This window comes from Quercus lobata, chromosome 10 (genome assembly GCF_001633185.2).
Source record: "Quercus lobata isolate SW786 chromosome 10, ValleyOak3.0 Primary Assembly, whole genome shotgun sequence".
NCBI classification, from domain to species: Eukaryota; Viridiplantae; Streptophyta; class Magnoliopsida; order Fagales; family Fagaceae; genus Quercus; species Quercus lobata.
In genome coordinates this window covers 13,935,793-13,944,509 of record NC_044913.1, presented here as the reverse complement: position 1 = coordinate 13,944,509, position 8,717 = coordinate 13,935,793, and the positions used below count along the sequence as shown (strand labels likewise).

At 34.5% G+C, this 8,717-nt stretch overlaps 1 long non-coding RNA gene across 1 annotated transcript; it reads left to right on the top strand.

Annotated features, from left to right (window-relative positions):
- The first annotated feature begins 4,352 nt into the window (after window positions 1–4,352).
- On the top strand, window positions 4,353–7,438 carry LOC115962841. Its single transcript, XR_004085626.1, has 2 exons — window positions 4,353–4,865; window positions 6,840–7,438. It is a non-coding gene; the product is annotated as an uncharacterized LOC115962841 (long non-coding RNA).
- Window positions 7,439–8,717: the final 1,279 nt, after the last annotated feature.

Below are 8,717 nucleotides of genomic sequence, written 5' to 3'. Positions count from 1 at the left end.
CCTAACATGTTCCTATGAATATCTATGTCAGTGCTTTGACTTCTTGACTTTTGGCCTAATACCTTTGGGGTTGCCAAAGAAGACTTCAATTTGGTCAACAGGTAAGTGCTTCCATGAAGCTTGAAGCACACATTGGAAGGGGATTTCCCCAGCTTGAAATCTAACTGTGAAATACATTTGAGTAATCGATTTCTTCTTAGAAGTTGGAATATCTTCTTCACCGTATTTTCTTCTTTAGTAATGTTATGGATGCAAAATTTTTGTAATCTTTTTCACAATTACTAGCGTGATAATTTGTGATTGGAATATCACTTTCATATAGATATAGATCCACTACTGATATGATAAAACTTACAACTAATGATTCAGCGGAAAAAAAGAAAAAAAGAAAAAAAAAAGACTTACAACTAATGAACTTACATTTGCACCCATTGTTATGGTGATAGCATCGCTCTTTTTTTTCTTGTCTGGTTACAAAAATTATTTGGTGGTTACTCATAACCCTCTCTATTTAACAAAACTAACTTCGAATGTTATAAATTAAAATTGTACAGAGAGATAGCACATCATTTCTCCTTCAAAATTGCTTTCTAGGCTTCCATCATGCACCATAGTTGCTAAAGAGTTATGCTTCCGCATTCAATTTTGATCCAACAAAGCATGTGAAGGGAAACTTAAGTACGTAAACCAATGTCTTAGTATTGGTCATAAACCGAAACAGGACACACCTTACACTTGTCCATAACTACATTTGGTCAAAATATGTAAAATAATTTGTGTAATACGGATCTAGTTAGTTTTACTTGATTAAATTTTTGTTGAGATTTTAGACGAGGCAAATTTGTTCAAATAATTTAAACTCACATTTTCAAATTTGGTGAGTGAGTTTAAACTCACATTTTTACATTTTAAACAATATTGCACATATTTTCACATATTTTTTTATCCACACGTATTTGTAAAAACTCCAAACAACAATTTTCAAACTACTCTACTAAACACCCCCTTAGAATTGTTTTTTTTTTTTTTTTTTTTTGGGGGGGAAAACGGACCAAAAGATTTTATATTAATCAAAAAAAGCCAAATCAGAGTACAATGCTTCCAAAGCAGGAGGAGCAGAATCCTCAATTCAAAAAACATCAGAAGATATATGTCTAGCATAGCGAGCTAATATATGAGCCACAAAGTTAACATTATGAAAAATACTACAAATAGTAAATCAATGGAGATTGGCCAAAAGCATGTGAATATTGTTTTTTTAAGTGCTTAATGTTGTTAGAGATATATATTGGGCTATTGGGCCTATTACATTGGGCTAATATGTCTAATATATATCTCTAACAAATGTGAAGTAATATATATTTTTTTTTTCTAAAAGTGTTTGGGTGTGTGAAGTGTTTTTTTTTAATAGAAAATTTTGGGTTTGAAGTAATAATTAACTACAGAACAATATTGTATTTATGCAAAAAATTGTCAACACTAGTTTGGTTACGTATGCTATGCGCGTGTTTAGTTTGTTTGATTGATTTTTTTTTTTCCCTCTCAAATACGAGGATTACGAACCTTTAGAAAAGTAACTTAATATTAACCATCACAATTTGAATGAAAGTACACAGAAGCAATGCGCTAGACAAGTATACATGTCCTATTTCCTCAAACCTACGTATGATCTCTATTCATCCACCGCTAAAAAGAATAAAAGTACAATTTTCAATTACAAACTAATTAGATTCTATGTGCTTCTGTTTTCTACATTCTTTATTAATTCAATCGGCTCTAAAGAAGTGCAATTGATGCTAGGCACAAGATTAACGAATGCCAATTTGATTATATCTTTCAAATCAAATGACTCAAATGGAATAAAATGACATATCATTAGGTTGAAATAACCCAAAATTTCTCTCAGATTTGGGTCAAGATTTCATATTTTCATTAAACAATGCAAAATTATACACATCTAAACCCCGAATTCAAACTCAATGGTGTCACTTTGTTTTGGTTTTTAATTTTTTCATGTTGTATAAGGGATTAAAAACCAACACTTAATTCTTACTTTAGAAAATAAGGGCTTTAAATATTTCGCATCAAACTGTGCATTTAAGCAAATGAATTATTGGTCACATATGATATACATGTGTTTAAACTTTAAAGTTAACTTTTTTCAATTTTTCAACAGAAGATACGTTTCTTCAAGAAAAATGTCCTTGACCATCATAAAGAGAACAAAAAATTTCAAATCTCTATCAAGAGACTTTTATCTAGACGTGTAGGCAAATCAAGTAAACCCTTGGCTCTTAAGCTTGTAGGCTTGTTATGTTAATTTCCCTTGGCAATCGTGTTCTTTTTATTAATTTGTAGTCCTTTACATTTCTTAGTTGATAATTTGTGCATTATAATTTCCTCGTTCTCATCGTTAACTTGTGTGTTTCACATGAAAGTCACATTAAGTCAAATCACCATCCAAGTGACTTTGTATCACCTCGACTAACATGATTCTCAAAAAAAAAAAAAAAAAGGTTGAGTAACATAAAATTGATTTTCCCTCAAAACAGTGAACAATGAACACTTGTCTTTTTTTTTTTTTTTTTGATAATCAATCATTTCATTAGATTAAGAACAACAGGAGTACAACAATCTTGCCTACAAGCTTTTAAGATAGGGGGAGGCAAATTACAGTTATTACACAAGAAACCTACTTTAAGAGCAATAACATATTTAGCAGCTGAATGGGTTGTTGAGTTTAGAGATCTCTTAACCCAGCAAAACTCACAATTATCAAAAGATACACTTAGGTCAGTAACATCACGAATAAAGGAGGAGATGGACCAATCAGATGGTTCTTTTACTTTGGACAGGGCATCAAAATATATATTTGAATCCCCCTCCACAATGATGTTGCACCAATTTTCAGTGGTAGCCAAGCTTAGAGGCCACAGAATTGCAGCTGCTTCAGCTTGAGTAGGAGTGCATAAATCATGAATTTTAGCCCATACCTTTAGCACCTCTCCAAACTCATTTCTTACTACCACAGGTAAGGAGGTGAAAGCCTATGAGACAGCAGCATCCACATTTAGTTTTATTTAGTTTTTAGGAGGGGGAATCCATGAAGTCAATTCCTCTCTCCTATCTTTGTCCTGCTCATGGTCCAAAGCATTAAGATATTCCTTTACTCTGTTTTTTGCATTGCATATGGTAGAAATGATGTTCACCTCACTACCATTATGCCAAACCTGATTCCTGAGATGCCAAATAGCCTCCATAGTAACTACCATTTGAAGTGTGCTCAGCTCATCCAAGTTCAAGACCACTTTGAGGATGTCCCTGTTTAATGCAATATTCATTTTATCAGTTCTTATGCCCCAACTGCAACCAAACTAGATGACCCTTGCTACTTGGCAATGAAAGAAAAGATGAGCTGCTGTTTTAGGTTCTCTGCCACAAAACACACAGTTTGGATAAGATATCCCTATTCTTATTGCCAAGTTGTTTTTGGTTGGTAACACATTGGACCCAATTCTCCATAGTAACATTTTGATTCTGTCATGAGCTTTGATCTTTCATATTTTTTGCCATTGCACTATGGAACTTCCATAAGGAGGGTCTTGGTTAGCCTTATATGCAGATTTCACAGAAAATGCCCCTTTGCTGTCTGAAACCTAGATTAGCTTATCAGCTCTACCCCTCAAAGGAATATGTATTTTTTTGGATGGCTTCAATTGACTCAGAATTGAATAGCTCATTTAGCAAAGGTAGATTCTAACAATGATCCTCAGTAGATATCAAGTTAGACACCATCAAAGGGTTTTGTTGAATTGAGTCATCTTTTGGATTTGGTTTAAACCCAGCTAGCCAAGGGATCCGAGGGTCCACCCATACGTTAATGGAAGCACCATTTCCAACAAGGTAATAAGCTCCCTTAGCGATAAGGGGTTTGGTTTTCTCAGTTGCTTTCCAAATTGGGGAAGCATTTTTGGAGGAGTGAACACTTATCTTAATTCATTAACCTCGAGTGACTTTGTATCACCTCCACTAAAATGATTCTCAAAAAAGAAAAAAAAAGTTGTGTAACATAAAATTGATTTTCCCTTGAAACAGTGAACAGTAAACACTTGTCTCAATTCATTAACCTGGAGTGACTTTAGTAGTGTTTGGATTTAGCATCCATGTCCCACGTTTTGTTTTTTTTTTTTTTTTTTCATAAACAGTGCATTAAAACAAATGAATAGTAATCTAGTAGTGAACAATAACTTTTTTATTATTATTTTTATTATTTTCAATTTTCAATAAAATAAGCGATATTCAAACAGACTCTTTGTATTAACCTCATAAAGTGTTACACTAAACACGTGTTAAGTTAAGATTTGCGTCGCCTTCAGCTTTGGATTTAACAAACGTTGTCAAAACTGTGGTGTGAGTGTGAGTAGAGAGAGAGAGAGAGAGAGAGAGAGAGAGAGTTTTAGGTTAAGATTTGCGTCGCCTTCAGCTTTGGATTTAACAAACGTTGTCAAAACTGTGGTGTGAGAGAGAGAGAGAGAGAGAGAGAGAGAGCAAAAGGGGTTTTTTCATTCATTATAACGTTTTGAACAATCAGCAGAATTTGGGGTAGAGCTTTGGCTACGTCTTTGTTGCTAAGTGAGAAGAGTATATAGGAAGCGCAGAGAGAAAAGTTCGAAAGAGAGAAAATAGGAGGAAGAGAGACACAGAAAAAAGAAGAAGAAATCGAAATGGCAATGGGTATGGCTAGTAAGACAGCAGGAGATTGGGCCTTCAGGGCCTTCACGACGGGTCTAGCCTGCGGTACCTTGTACTTCGCCTACGGTTTCTCTGTCAACGTCTACAGAGGCATTTCCTGGCACAAAGCTCATGTACTCTCTCTCTCTCTCTCTCTGTAACTTTTTTTCTTTTTGGGTATTTCTTCTTTGATTTAATGATTATGCTATCTGCTATAGCTCTGGGATGCGTCAATGTCCACTCAAGGTTTCAAGATCCAATTTTTAATTTTTAATTTTTGGTGATCCTTTTAATGATTTCTTCAAATTTCATTCACCAATCCATGCTTTGCTTTATTTATTATGATAAATTTACATGCTTTATGCTTTTAGGGTTTCATTGACATAAAAAATAGTGCTCTAGCTCAAATGACACAGAGTAGCTGGAGGGTCAGATTATGGGTTCAAAATCATCTGGGTGTTTCGAATTTGTGATATCTGATTGATAAGAGAATGAAAATTCTGTCGGAAGACTTAAGTGTCATACACTCATACTCATATATTGGCATGTGATAGAGTTTATGAGGGCTTTTGTTGATAGGTAATTAGGTTTTAGACATCTGAAGATATCGCGCTATTGTCTAGATGAACTAGGAAAACAAAACAGCGTTAAACAGTAGCCCTCAATTGAAGTCATGGCCAAGAATGCCTATGGCTTTGAAAGATTGACACTCAAAACATACATAGTCCAAAGCATAATTGGATGACAATTGACAGACTACTAAGAAAGGGCAAATTAAAATTTACCCCCCCTGTGCTTTAGCCGAAATTTAAGTTGCTTATGGTATGAAATTTGATACTTTACCCACCTGAGGTTAGCTCAGTTAGGTTTCTATAACCCACCTTTGTTAAAAGCAGAGCTAAATATGTAATTTTGTTCCACTTTTATGTCTCTCTCCTCAAAAAACATAAAAATATAAGATCAAAAACTATCCATTGGAACCCTTGCATCATGGAATTTCAAACCACAGATAGACAACTTAAATTTTGATCAAATCTCAGGTGAGTAAAATGTCAAATTTTAAACCACAGGTAGGCAACTTCAATTTCAGCCAAACCCCAGGTAGGTAAGCTGTAATTTGCCCTCTTGTTTAAGTACAGTTGATGTTAACATCTTGGTGCAACAATTGCATGTGTTAAAACTATATTCCCAATCCACTTGCAGCCTAATTCTTAATCAGTTGATAGAAATTTAATTATAAGGTCATGCATTTTAAATCTCATAGTCTGATAACAAGATAGAATGCTTGATTCCTAGCCCTACTATATCTACACCATTGTTAGAAATAGAAGGCTTAGATTATAGTTGCTTGCTGATTAAAGATTACGGAACAACACACTTCCCTTTTCTCTCATTGTCTTCTGCTGTTATCCATGTCTAATATTTGGTTGTGTACATTTCCTTTGCTGCTCATAAAGAATCAGAATTACTTTGGTTAAATTCTTAAATATTTAGCAAGGTCATCTAGTGGTACTCAGCTGTACAACTTGTACTTGGGTTGTTGTATTGTTTATAGCTGGGTTTCTATTTTTTTAAACAGGATAAAAAAAAGCTTTTTGGATTTTTGTTTTTAATGATATGTAAATATAATTCACCTACATGTGTGGGATTGTACCTATGACCTTATCACTCTTATCTATGGAGGAGATACCATTTTGTCTAAAGACAATTGGCAAATTACTTTTGAATTCTACTGTGACTTTGGTGGAGTGGAAGTATATGTGCTCTGGTGTTGTGCTATAAATCTATAGAGCGGTGGAAACGTTCTTTGTTATATCACACTATTGCAGAGAAGCAACTTTGTCTGGTGTTATCAACGTAGCAGTTTTGAATATGTGAAATTGGGTTGTGAGAATCGCTTGCTATTTAATTTAGGGAAGTGTGATAGCTGTAATGCTATTACATTAAAATTTCCATGAAAATCCAAGAATAATATGCTTGTGTTCTATTCCACAATCCTTAACCATAGAATGTTCTCAAGATATTATGTTTTTTTTTTATTTTTTATTTTTATTTTTTATAATATAGAACACTGTCTAACTAAGACTCTAACAATTTTCTTTGTGCAGAAAATCGAGAAGGCAGCTCCCACAAAGCAAGCCCCGTGACTCAGAATTGTGTTGCCATCTTGAATCCTACATATTACTTTTCTTGTCAAATGTTGAATATGAACATTCGTATTTGCTCTTCAATGGTCACCTGATAGAGTAAGTTAAATGTGTGGGCAATAAGGGTCAACTGCTAGAACTATTTTTCCAAATTTTGTGGAGATCTTTGTTATTTGGAGGCAGCAGTTTGGAACACTTAGGGGCTGTTTGGTACAAGATCTTAAACACATGTTTTCAATTTTTAAACAATATTACACGTATTTTCACACATTTTTTTACACACATGTATTTTCAAAAAAACTGAAAACTGTTGTTTAAACACACATATCAAATAGGCCCTTATCTCTTAAACTGAATGTGATTTGGGTTTACCGTGTGCTCTTACTTTTCTTGTTCTGCAGTTCTGCCTGTAGAAATTCAGCTGCTAGAAATTTATCTTGATAATATCTAGGATAGGATCTGAGATCAACAGACATTGCACGGGCATTTGAGGAGGGTTTCCCATTAATTAATTTGTCACTTATTTATTCCCAAAAATAAAGGCATGCATTTTTTTGATAGATGCCACCGGGTCTTGCTTTTTAATTGATCAATTTGGTATCTTTTTTTTTGTAAGACTCTTGTTTATGTAAATACACCATCAAGTCTAATAAGTGGTATCAGTTGCCTGGATAAGGAAGTTCCATTTTTTGATTGTAACAAAAACACGGATGAAGATGCTAGATTATTTTGTGTTTTTGCCAAAATATAGGCAGGGATGTTCTTTCATTAACTAATATGATAAATATTTTTAGGTAGAATTTGTTTGGCAGTTTGAGTCAGCTTTGGTGGTAAGAATCTATTCTGATCGAAAACTAGTAATAAGGCCCCTAGATCATTCACATTAGCCTCGTTCTTTTAGCTAAACTAACCCAACAAATTTCACTTTTTTTCTAGTTTGGCTATCTTCTTCCTTTAAAAAAAAAAAAAAAAAAAAAACATACACATGCATCGGCTTCAACACTAAACCATTATTTCAATAAAACATTATTTTTTTCCAATTCACATTTTTAATCCCAAGTTCCACAATCATCCATCAGAACCGCATACACCCAATAGGCTTTTAAACCCAAAAGCAACACCCACCCGGCACAACCCAGCAAGATCCACTAGTGATCTGCCTCACCACCATTGTTGGAATCATTAATTCGCCTTTGCCTCTCGACACCGTCACGATCTTCAACATGCATGAATTAGATACTTCAATATGCGCGAATTATATCTAGGTTTCTGATGGGTTTGTTGGGTTTGATGTTGGATCCAGTTGATATTGATCTAGGTTGTTGGTGTTGGATTTTGGATGGGTTTTGATATTGGGTTTTGGATTTGAGTCGTTGATGATGGTGGTCATTTTTGATGGGTTTGGTGGTGGTGGTGCTAGGTCTTTGGGGGTTGATGGTGTTGGCTGTGTACAATGCGCTCACCTGCAGAGAGAGAGAGAGAGAATAAAATAAACATTTTAATTGAAGCAGCAATGAACAATGTCTCAACAATAGTATTGAGACTACTGTTCATTGTTAAGATTTCTGGACTAAGTATCTGTTTGGATCCACGTTTCTCATAGTAGACAAAATAAATGCTGAGGAAACATAGGAATGAAAAGAGCTGAAACGCAAGCTCAACGCACCGTTTCATTAAACTCCAAACGCGTCTTGGAGCACTTTTCATGGACACCCAAGCCAGCAAAATTCAGGAATGAATTGAAAAGAGCTGAAACGCAAAAGAGACACATTGTTTCATTAAACTCCTACTGTGTGCGTGTACTGTTCATGGCGTGTGCGTGTATTGTGAAAAACAATG